Below are 13,593 nucleotides of genomic sequence, written 5' to 3'. Positions count from 1 at the left end.
ACTACACCCCATGCACACTTATAGACATGACGTCTTTCATTTGGGCATTCAATAAATAATTGATTTATTTTAGAACCAGTGAATATAGAAAAAGTGACGCAAATGGTTGAACATGTCTTTTTATTATGTGTTTAACTAATTTACCTAGGTTGCTGTTGTCTACAAATGTATAGCATAACATGTACGTGATATGTCGGTTATTATCACAGTTGATTTTATTATACTTGAATCATATACTCCCCACGGACATGTTTTTTTCAACGTCTTTGCAGATAATGTATCAATTTATATTTTGTTATATTTTGTTGCCTGGATGTTTAGAACATTTATTATTGCTGTCAATTATTTTTGGAATAGTTTTCTTTTTTCCCAATTAGTGTTTGTGCTACATATGGGCTGAACATTTTAATGTTCCCTTTGGAATTTATTTTATTTCGCTGCAGACATATTTTCTTTAACTCGTTGTAGATTGAACTCTTGTTTTCTTGTTGTAAAATATGTTGTGTATACATGCATAAGTAAGTTAGGCTAACTTTAAAACATTTCGGTCAAAGAGTTTTCCAAATACAAGTTGTCGATAGCAATAAAATGGTTAAAAACGATAATATTAGAATTTGCTTTATCAGAAATGGAAAATCTAAAGAAAACTCAAAACATGTGCAGTTATTTGAATTTTTTCATCGAAGATATAAGAAAATTATATTTACTACTGATTTGGTAATTATTTAAGATTGTTCCTTAAGAGGGTCATTTCAAAATCTGGAGGGTCCCTAATAAATGCATGTTATTTTAATATATTACGTCTAAATCGATGCCTTTTCTTGTGCTACCTGTTTATAAATGTCAGGGCATTAGACATCTTTGTCGATCTATGCACTACTATTTTGATTGATATAGCCGAACGCACACGATAACATAATGGTAGGATATTCCGAAATCTTTTAAAAGATATCTAATTTCTAAAAAGAGAACTCTTAGGATCTATGAGAAGTAAATGGCTTCATTAAGAACGCTGTTCTTATTAACTGAAATGAAATAAAACAAAACGGCAATTTCTCCATTTAATTCAGGCTTATGTGCAACATGCAATTAAGAATGCCACACACATCGTTGTAGGGTTGCATTGATGTCCTAGTTAAACATAACCAAAAGCATTAATGAACCGTTAAGAAACATCAATATACTTATATTAATAAAGTTAAATATTTAGGCCATGACTGAAATTTTAAAACAAAAGTAATCTTGCACAAATAATAGTAAAGGCGTACCAAACTAAATTAACATAATTTGAACTAACTTAGTAAGTCAATGAAAGTATCAACATAAAATACATTGAGAGATGTACCACCGTTATGCATCCAGAAACAAACTTAATACAGCCAATATCCATAAGCTTTAAGCTTTTTAAATGCATGGTGACTATAACTGTAAAAGATGAATGATGCAAAACAATATTATTTCAAAGCGACAAGCAATGATATCTCTTTTCCTTAAGCAACATTAAAATGCACTAAGTTTGAATTAGTCTAGTGAACAAATGAATATTATTCTTTTACAATGTCAATCGATTTAAAAATATCTCTTTTCCGTTTGTGACGTGTTTATCATTAGATCATTCAAAGAGAAAAGTATTCATTTTAGTTAAGCAAAAAAGTAAGGGAACATGTTTAGTCCTGGCGTTGTACTATATTATTTTGTCAAACCATTGCTTCAATGCTAATGCAATGCTGTTTTAATGTGGCAAATTAAAGGACGAAAACAAAATGTTGATGCCTGATTAGGAGAGATAACGCAGAGCAGAACACATTTCTACCAACAATGAAATGACAGTGTTACATATGCACAATTTATAAATATCCATCAAGACTAATTTAGCTAATGAGAAACAATGTCTTATAGAAGTATAAGATCATGCATGTACATATAAGTCTTAAGAGAGCATTTAGTAAACATAACTAAAATGGAAAGACATTTTAGAACTTCTCACATATCACAAATTTTCTAACGTAACCTACCTATACATTTATAAATCATAACTTCTGAAACCCACACAAATCTAAACATTCAGATGATTTAAGTAGACAATATAGTTAAATTTATTGATTTAATAACATCATACTTTTAAAAAAAAAGTAGATGACATTGTAAATCATATATAAAAATAACGCATTAAGGAAAATCAAAATAATTAAAACAAATATATTAAGGCATACCATTTGGTTTTCACTGTGTTAACGTAAACGAAAGGGATCATGAACACATGGGATCTCTTTCTGAATGCGTTTATTTCATCATTAAAAAATTGTAAACTAAGAAATAAAAAAAAATGCATATTTAACTTTTGAAAGTTTATGACATTGTGTGTTTGTATATTCATTTTAAGTGACACTCTTTTTTGGAACATATTGTTCTGCAGTATTAGTATATTCGTTACGCTTTTGATAATAATTGATAGATCATTCACAAGTCACGATTCAAATATTCAAGGTGTAGTTTTTACAGTGATAACCTTTCGCAATGACTCAAAATGATCTTCGCAATTTGGGTATCACAACACTTCTATTAACACTGAAATATTCATGCCATAACTATTCTCAATTGACATTATTACTTGTTATAATTTATTTCCCTGTCTTGAGAGTTAAAATATTATTGAAATGGAATAATGTGTCTCTAATTGTGTACTAGAATCTCTATAGATAAGTTCATATCAAACATTATTTTTGTCATTTCCTTGTTGATAAGATAAATTATATAAAGAGTTTGTCAAATTAACAGTTAAGGTAAGTTTCAATCCTTTTCTTTCCTTAAAATGCGAAAAGGTGGAGACATTTTCTTTAAAATAATTGTTCTCTACACTTCTTGATGACTCATGTGAAAATCAATTAAGAAGGTAATGGTATAATGATGCATTTACCTTATTTCCCTTCGGAAATCACATAAAATATTCATGACGCAACTTCTCTAAATGGACATTGTTTGCAAAAATCGTCTGCATCTGTTTCTGCAAATTGTTTTATCATAATTATAGACCACCCATCTTATCTGATTAAAATATCCTTTAATTGTAATTGACTATAACATGACATTTATAATATGCGCTATAGCATAATTGTTGCCGTAAAGTTTCCCTCTTGACTCTTCAAAGAAAACATTGATTTTCAAGCATCACGTCTTTTTTTTTAAAACTTTCTCATTGTTATTGTGACGGAAATGCATCCTATACTTCTTATACTTCACTTGATTACCTCCCCTTATTATGATTTGGCCATTTGTAAAGGAAAACGATTTATTTTTATGTGAAAATATCAGGATATAAACAATAGGTAATTAAAGAAATTTAGTTATATACTTTTGTTATGATATATATTTAAAGAATTGACAAGTGTGTTTATCATTTTCATTGTTCATCTATTTGTTGTATGGTTTGTACAGAAATCTAATCCTAGTAACAGACGCTCATAAGGTTTAGTTAATTAAAAATCAAATTCAAGAAACGTTTTATTATTTTAGCCAATCAAAATTATTGTTTACTGCGGAGATGATGCTTCACAAGCATATAAATAAATCGGGTACAGCGTGGAAAATTCAGTCTGGTCCTGTCCGTTGGAGAGTGGAAAAGAAATCGTAACAACTTACTGGTACTGTACACAGAAATCTCAGATAGCTGGTACTAAGGACGTTTTATGATTTCTGTAAAATTCCTTAGGCATAAATTATTTTTGGGAAATACATTTTTGTTTATTTAGTTTTGGTTTGGCTCCTTACGGATAAGATCGGGGTTGTAATTATATTTACTAGTACCCAGACATCTTAGATATTTGGTGCTAAAAATACTTTATTGCTTAAGTAAAACCCATTGGACAAATGTTTGATGTAAGATAGTTTATTTCAGAAAAAGTGTTTCAAAGGATAGCTTTTTTGAACGTTTGGTTAATTTGAGATAAGGGATTTTTGTATTGAAATATTTAAGTGAGAAATAATATGTGTTAGATTTAGGAATATAATTGTTTGTTTAAAAGTATATTGTTTAGTTTTTCTTCGGATAATTTGGTAATTAGTTGAAAATTGTTATTTTTGCATTTTATTATTTCTAGAGTTTTTATTAAGTTGATATCTAATCAAAAGGTTAAAGAACCACAAGTAGAATTTATATTTGAATATTTCTAATCAATTCGGATAAGTATCCCAAGAAAAATTATATATTTTCATTTAAGAATATTGTGATTTTATTTTGTAGTAATAGACAAATAATCAACAGTTCGATACAAGCCTCATTATGTATGTTGAACATCTTGCGATGTAATTGTAATTTATTACATTGACGTACTTTACTATTGTGTATAATTTTAATACATCTTTCTGGCATCAATGATAAACCCTAATAAAATTCCCTACCATAGCTTGATAAGTAAATCGGTATAACAATAAGATATCAACATTCTTAAATTAAATAAAGAAACTTGTCTTTTGAACGGTTATTTTATATTTTTTTATAGAATTAATTTTGTCATTGTCAATATTACTTGATTGCTTGAAAAACAAAATACAGGATATAAATGTTTGAATGAATATCATAATTTATCTTGCAATTGAAATGGTGCTTCGTTGTAACGTCTTCAATTTCCTGAAATAGATTAAGATATCTGTATGACAATTGGAAGCATCTGACATGAATTGGCGAGTGACATTAAGCATTCATACATTAACACAAAACATCAAATTATGGGCACAGGCTAATACAAAGTCTTAAAAAATATTTAAGATTTTGTTACGGAACAATTAATCATTTGAAAATAAAACGTTATCATTTGTCATATGGAAAGACATGTAATAGCAATAAATCTAGCATTGAAGATAGATCTAAGGAAGGTCTTTAAAGATACAAATGGCTTTCAATCATATTATCTGCGAAGATTACGTCAATTTGTGTATGCAATTATTTTCTTATCACATTGAATTATGAGTTCCTTCTGTTATGCAATGTTATTTACTATTGTCTAGTATAAACTGTAAATGTGTTTGTCTCCAACAATCGATCGATATATCATATTAATCTGTATAGAGCCGATCGACTTGTATTGTTATCAGATCCGTTACAGCTGAGAAAAAGAAAACAAATCGTTTTCTATTGCTTTAAGCAAAACTGCCGTAATGAGTAATTTAAGCCTCTTCCAACATGGTTGTCATATATAAATGACGTCGAAGCCATAAACAAAATAACAAATTGGAAAACGCTGATTATTTGAAATAACATACAAAAGACACAAACATGTGACACGCCACTTTGTCGCCTCATACTGACACCGGAATAGCATCACTGTTAACCCTAAACAATTCAGTTTAATTATTATGATGTTGTGACAGAACGGGTCTTGACAATATGCATTGATATTAAATGTATCAAATAGAAAAAGACATTATTTTTGTTAATTCGTAAAGTGTATTTCAATACACGGTAAAAACCATATGACTGTTGCGATAGTTGCGAGTTCGGCAAAAACTTAAACTTAAGGAATTGAAAAGTGAAAACAATAATTCTCATTTGAAATTCCTTCCAACAAAAATTAATAACTTTAAGTATCATTTTTAATTGATGAAAGAAATATTTATTTAAATTACCTTTTATATGTATTCTAATCATTGAAGTTAATAAGACAATGTCATAAAACACATAATAAATATTGAATTGGTCTATTATGGAATGTCTGCGATACAATGAATAAGTACTTTTATTGTATTTCAGACATTAACAACAGCCACAAAGAAGGTTATGCACAGATGTTGTTTACAAGTGTCATGTTCATGATCCTGTATGATGTATATTTATATAGCATACGATAAAATGTTCTAGACCGAAGCAATATTAATCATTAGTAAATGTCCATTTTAAATCACTTAGAACTTTATCAACCGACATATTTATATGATTTTCCAAATGATACATTTCTATTGTTTTTATTAGTATTTGAAGATTTTTTACAGAGAATGCGCCCATTTTAGACCAATCGACTTAAATACAGCATAATAAATTAACACCAGATTCTACGTTTGTGTTATGACCACACTTTATTATTTTAAAGCATGCTTCAGTAAATAAGTCTCAACACAAAATTATTTTGTGTATCAAACTATTCCTGATACTTTCTTAATCATTCTATGTCTTAAATTGTATCAAGAATCAATGTGAAACATTTTAAGATGCCTGGTCTATAAGTGTGAGAAGGTCTTAGAAGTACTGTTTACGCAATACTTACACATTAATATGAAACAATCTTTTTTCAAGCTTACATGTTTACGATTTTATTATTCACCTAGGCATCTGAAACACAATAAAACAAATATGACATAACAAAGTTACAAGAAGGTGATCAACATACGAGATATAATTGAAGTGTACTCAGTATAACAGCTTTTAAAGTGACATTTGCTCATATTTTTATTGTCAAGTTGAGCTAAATTGACTTTATCTTTTTAAAAGATTGACTATTATGATAGATAATGGCCAACTTTTGATATTGAAACATGTTTAGGATAGAAAAATAAATCTTCCTTAAATAAAAAAGACTGCCCACTCTTTTTATCAATTGAATGCTTAAAAACTCTTAAAAAGGGTATTTACAGAAATTGTCTTGGGTCATGTAAACTATTTATAATTCATGTGAAGTAGATTATAAAAAGAAGTATGGCAAAATGTAAATGTTCACTCACTATATACCCTTAATTTGGTATAATATCATTTTAAGGGATAAATTATTTGCTGTTAAATCAACAACAAGAACAAAAATACTATTCCTTCATTGAACCTAAATGTAATACAGATAAGAACTAATAGATTACCATATACCATTGTTATGTATGATATTGATATAAAATGTGACATGTTCTAGCCATTACTCTAAAGGAAATATCTCATGATAAATAAAACGAAATTTCCCTTATAATTTAAAGTGCAAATTGACTAAACTGCAATCAATTTCTACAGTCGATTTTTTGAAAGGAGGGACTAGTTAGGAAAACATTGAAAAAGGTTTCTTGATACTTTTCCTTAAGTTCAATTAATATCATTTATATCATAAAAAGCAGATTGGACAATAACGAATGTATTTCTTCCATGTTTATTTATAGTTAAACTTTACTTTTTGAGTCAGTCTCATGAAATCGCCTTGTCCTAAAGTTATGTTGTACGCAGATAAAATACTTGAAATAAAACCATGGTAACTCTAACTTTTATTGACTTAAAAAAATATGAATAGTTATAGTTGTCACTTTACAAAGTTAAATATCAATTTTACGTTCCATTCTCGAATTTGCCATAAAGATGAATCTATTATTAGATTAATCATAATTTAACAATAAAGCCAATATGATAAAGAACTAATTTATATCTCGTATATGACTACTAATGTTTAAAAAGTTATTGTCACAAAAAAGGATGATTCTGTTGATAACAACTTTCATTTATTAGAAGAAAAAAAACATGGACCCAGACAAAATCAATTAAATATTTCCCAATGCAACAATTACTTTGTTATATAATTTCGAACTAACATGTGAGTCTGAATTCTATGCTAATAATATTAGCACTTAATGCAAATGTGACACAATATGAAATGCATTGTCCGTTAGGAATTCGCTTAGCAATTGATTGTATGATATCATATGGGATTTTAATGAATATTATATTTGTAATAGAAATTTCATAATCACAAAACAGACAGCAATGATAATGAATCACATTAAAACCAGCAATAATGAAATATGAATTTTACTTATTCATTTTGTTTCTGTGCATAATTCTTTATAATGTTATATTTAAGGTCTGCCTTTATCATTTTGAACACATTATTAAACAATTACATTTTAAAAGACGCAAATAAGGAAACAGACGACATGCCCTACTACCTGAGGAACAATGTGAAGCGTGTAAGATTTTTTCATTTGATCATATTGCTTTATATTTGTACTGTATCCGAAACAATTTACTGTTATACAACAGTTATATATAAGGAAAGGAAATGATTTGTGTGATTTTCAAACAAATCATATACAACTCTTATTGTACTGGAAGCAACTTGAAGTTCTATCAAAACATCAAAAAAATGTTTTATGTAATTAAGTTGTCGTTATATTCTCTTATTATCATATATAATGAATCTACAGAACAGAACACCTGTTTCAAACTAAACCTGTGCCTCGTCCAATGTGTTGATAGCTGGGTACTCGTTCAGTAGATAATAACTTTATATCATTGTTTCTAAATATATCAATAACTTTTTTAAAACTTCATTCCATATGGAATAACATGTTCCATGTAATATTTTTAAATATTCTGATATAATAAGTATATTGATTCTTGGTACATTTTTTTTTTTTGTTTGTTTAAAAAAAACCCTCATCTTGACATTGACTTGCTCTAAGTATAACTTATCATCTGGCGTTTATATTTAACTACATTAATTATGAGACTAGTTGGAACAATAAGCTAAATATAAGGGCAGGGTGTTTCATAAAATATGTCCACATTTTACACAAGTAATAAATCTGTGTTTGGATAAATTAAGTTTTATGGCCATGTTAGAGAATAAAATAAAAGATTAGATAAGTATATACAGCAAGTCAATTATATATTATATAAATTGTTTATATACATGTATTTGAAATACACTACATAAAACAATTTGCATGTTTGTTAGAAACTAAGTTAGATGAGTATGACAGTATTTTACTGAAAAACCATAAATTTTATGGGTTAAGTAGGAAATTTTGTTCAAAAAAATCTGGAGGTATTGGAGTTCTATTAAAAAAGACATTTTTGATAAAGTTAAGTTTTTTGATAATTCTTTTGAAAATTGTATTTGGTTTCAAATTGATGAAAGTGTCATTAATATGAAATGTATCTTTGGAGCAATTTATATCCCTCCTGAAGGGTCCACCTATTCAAATATTGATATTTTTGATAGGATTGAGGCAGATATTATTGACTTTCAAACTAAAAATTTTTCTGTATGCATGCTTGGGGATCTAAATGCAAGAACTGGTACTCTTCCAGATTTTACTGTAATTGATAGGTACATTTCAGATTATTTGTTTGATTATGAAACCAAAGATTTGTTAAATAGAAATAATCTTGATACTCTGGGTTTTCCTACAGAAAGATTCTCTGTAGACAAATTTTTTAATAATTTTGGCCGCAGACTTATTGATTTTTGTAAGTCTACAGATGTTCACATAGCCAATGGTAGATTGTGTAAAGATGCTAACATTGGTGAAACAACATGCAAGGGTGTTAGTGTAATCGACTATGTCTTACTTTCACCAGAACTATTTCCTCATGTTAAATGCTTTGAAATTTTACCATTTGACCCGTTATTGTCTGATGTACATTGTGCAGTGTCTTTTGCATTAGATTCTGGTATAAATCAGACTGTGTCTTGTACATTGGATAGTGATCGGTCACGTGATACTGTAAATGATGTAGTTAAACCATTTTGGAATTCTGAAAGTTCAGATGAGTTTCTGAATTGTATTGATTGTGAAACTGTTAATATTATTTGTTCATCAATTGCTACCCATAGTAGTGAAGGTACATGTTCACTTGACTTTATTAACAAAGTCACAATTGAAACTGGTGAGATACTTACTTCTGCTGCTGAAAAATGTAATTTAGTTAAAATTGTACAGAGAAAGGCTAACTCCTCAAAAAAGTCTAATAATCAGTGGTTTGACTTAGAATGTAGGGATAGTTAGAAGGAGTATTATCTTTCTAAGCGTAATTACAGATCTTTTCGCACGCAAGATAACTTATTAAATCTGAAAACTTGTAGTAAGAAGTACAAGAAATTATTAAATACTAAACTTAGGAGTTACCAAGAAAGTATTGTTAAAAAATTAAAAAGTCTAAGATGTACAAAACCAAAGGAGTACTGGTGTCTTCTCAATAAATATTCGGGAGAACGGAAAGAGGTAATGAACAAGGTTTCGTTAGAAGCATTTCATGATCATTTTCGTAATATAAATAGTGATGATGATTCTGAAGATTTATTTACAGCATTTGATATTGAATCAGTTTCAGAATTTAATGATATATTAAATCGCCCATTCACTACTTTAGAAATTGACAAAGTTATTAAAACTTTAAAAAATAGCAAAGCATGTTCACCTAAAGATAATATACTAAATGAGTATATAAAATACTCAAAAGATTTGTTATTACCATTGTATTGCAGCTTATTTAATCTTGTACTTGAAACAGGAATTGTTCCAGATACATGGTGTACGGGTATAATTTTACCTATTTATAAAAACAAAGGGAACGAAAATAATGCTGATAATTATAGAGGTATAACCATTTTAAGTTGTCTTGGTAAATTGTTCACATCAGTTTTAAATTCTAGAATAAATATTTTTTGGAAGAGTCTGGCCTATTAATTGAGGAACAGGCAGGGTTTCGTAATGGTTATGGAACTACGGATCATATTTTTTCCTTAAAAATGTTGATTGATATTTACTTATCGAAGAAAAAGAGATTGTATTGCTCTTTTATTGATTACAAGAAAGCATTTGATAGTATAAACCGTACTGCTCTCTGGAGGAAATTGTTAGCACATAATATTGATGGGAAAATACTTAAAGTTATTCATAATATCTATGACAAAGCTAAGTCTTGTGTTAAAGTGAATAATGCATTGTCAGATACATTTGTAAGCGGTTTAGGTGTCCGTCAGGGAGAAAATCTTTCTCCAATTTTGTTTTCAATTTTCCTTAATGATTTGGTTTCTTATATGTCTACATATTGTGAAGGGTTGCAGTTTTTATCAGACCAGATAAATGAACAGTTAAGTAATGATGAAGTTGATGTATTCTTGAAGTTGTACTTATTACTCTATGCTGATGATACAGTTGTTTTCGCGGAAAGTCAAACTGGCCTTCAAACACCACTAAACTGCATGCTTGATTATTGTAAATTATGGCATTTGACTGTTAATACCGATAAGACAAAATTTGTTGTATTTTCTCGTGGTAAATTAAGAAATAAGCCTGTATTTTATTTCAATAATGCACCTCTAGAAGCTGTAGATGATTTTAGTTATTTAGGTGTGATATTCAACTTTAATGGTAAATTTAATAAAACAAAAAAGCACTTGACAGATCAAGCGAGGAAGGCTATGTTTAGTATTTTAACTAAAATTAAGAAATTGTGTTTGCCAATTGATATTCAGTTACAGTTGTTTGATAGTATGGTTAAGCCAATATTATTGTACGGGTCGGAGGTGTGGGGATCTGAAAATAATTCTATTATTTCTCAGTTTCAATTGAAATTTTATAAATATATACTTAAACGTAAGATGTCAACTCCTTCGGTTATGGTCTTGGGAGAACTAGGTGCATTTCCCATTGAAAATGATATTACTTGCAGAATGTTAAATTTTGGAGTAAATTAGTTAATGGTAAAAATGATAAAATATGTGCTTCTTTGTACTGCACTATGTATAATCTTCATGAAAGGGTATTTTACATTGTCAGTGGATTGAGAAGTAAACTCAACTTTGAACAATATAGGTTGTTTTGATTTTTGGGTAACTCAGAATGTTGCAAATTTTAATAATTTTAAATATGTAATAAAATCACGATTACGTGATCAGTTTTTACAAGTATGGAATAGTGATTTTTTGATTCTGCTAAGTGTTTAAACTATAGAATATATAAAACTCAATTTAAATTAGAACATTATTTACTATGTTTACCAAGAAATTTAGCAATTGCTCTCTGTAAATTAAGATGTCTCAATTCTAATATTCCTATAGAGAAAGGTCGCTATTTTGGTATTGAAAGAGAAAATAGAACATGCTCACTTTGTAATCAGCAAGAAATAGGTGATGAATTTCAATATATTTCTAAATGCACTTATTTTAATCATGGAAGACACAGGTATATAAGTAACTATTATTCAAGGTTTCCTAGTATTTTAAATTTTCAGGCTCTTATGTGTAGCGACAACAGAAATACTTTATTTAATCTAGCCATTTTTGTCAAAGCTATAATGCTGAAATTTCAATAAGTCATCTTCCTTATTTACTTATTTACTTCATGCCATGTTTGTATTATTATTTTTTGTTTTGTTGATTGTTCACTCTTATGCCCTTAAGGGCCATGAGTTTTGTTTATAAATAAAATAAAAAATAAATAAATAAATAAAATAAAGCAAAGGTTTTGAGAAAACATCGGTACGTGTTACTTCAGGAGATATTTGATACAGAATCAGGCACTGATTGCTATCATGGATTAATTTAAATAAAATCGAAAGGATAAAAAGAAATACGGAATTTTGCCAAGGTTCAATAGAAACATAAATGAACTGGTTATACATATAATGATTTGAAACGTTTTTTTTACATTCGAGTTACTGTAAATTAATAAAACGATATCATTAACACGATGCCTCAACACTATTAAACAACTAGTTTTCATTAATTTTCTTTTCATTTTTATAGTTTGATGTTTGCTTCAGTGGAAACATCTAAGTTTGTATAACATGTATGATTATCATTTCAAAGAGCTTTTGAAAACTTTTCTCTGACTTTTCTCTAAAGAGCATGGTGTCATGTACATCGAGCTTTGTAATTTGTAAAATGATTGAACGCAGCTGTCTTACAATAAGAACATGATATTGCTATGATTATAATTCAAACGTTTGTTGTAAAGACACGCATACATTTAATTGTTTTAGTTTACATGATTTGCATTTCCTTTTGAATTCCAGTTTTAATATACCATTACAGACAAAACAAATCAATCGTGATTTCGCAGTAAGTCATTTCGAAAGACTGGAAATATGATATTATAAAAAAAGATATTTAATGCACATTAGTCTTCAACTTGGAATTGAGCAAGAGGTTGGTTTTGTGCATATTATGTTTTAATAATTGATATTGAGCACGTAATATGTTACCTATGTGAAGATAAAGAGATTAAATGAGGACAAATTTCTCTTGAATATAGAAAATATAAGCATAATGATTTTGATATTTCGTTTTTTGATAACATTTTTACAATAACTTTGACTTCACTCATTGCCATAAGAGAGGTAAAGATGGCCCAGTTGTATGGCCGATGTGAACCACAATTATAAAAAAAGTATCTATAGTGTATATTGATGCTCAGATCAATCAAACAGTTCTGCACAATAATTTATGTTGTTGAAACAATGTTCTTCCACTACGAATATGTACGCATTATATATAAATTATTTAATTGGCTATTGAAATTCATCTTTAATTGTAAGGATAATCGTAAAGTTGGCATTATAGCATTCATATCATTTTAGAGATAAAAAAGTAATATAGAATTTATTGAAAATGTACCTGTCATAAGACTCAATGTTCCGTTTTAACCAAAATAGTTGACATTTCGACGATCGAATCAAATTATCCCACTTTCCAGTCATTTCAACTTTATAGAAAAGCAATTCCAGTTTCCTGGTCACTTATTTTCCGTAAAATTTGACGAAAATAAGATGAATGATAAAATTTTGGACAAACAAAAATATCCTGCCGCTACCTACCGGCTTACCACATTTTGAGTATTGTATAT

This window comes from Ruditapes philippinarum, unplaced genomic scaffold (assembly GCF_026571515.1).
Source record: "Ruditapes philippinarum isolate M1 unplaced genomic scaffold, ASM2657151v2 ctg8108_1_1_1_1, whole genome shotgun sequence".
NCBI lineage: Eukaryota > Metazoa > Mollusca > Bivalvia > Venerida > Veneridae > Ruditapes > Ruditapes philippinarum.
This window is presented reverse-complemented; position numbering follows the sequence as displayed.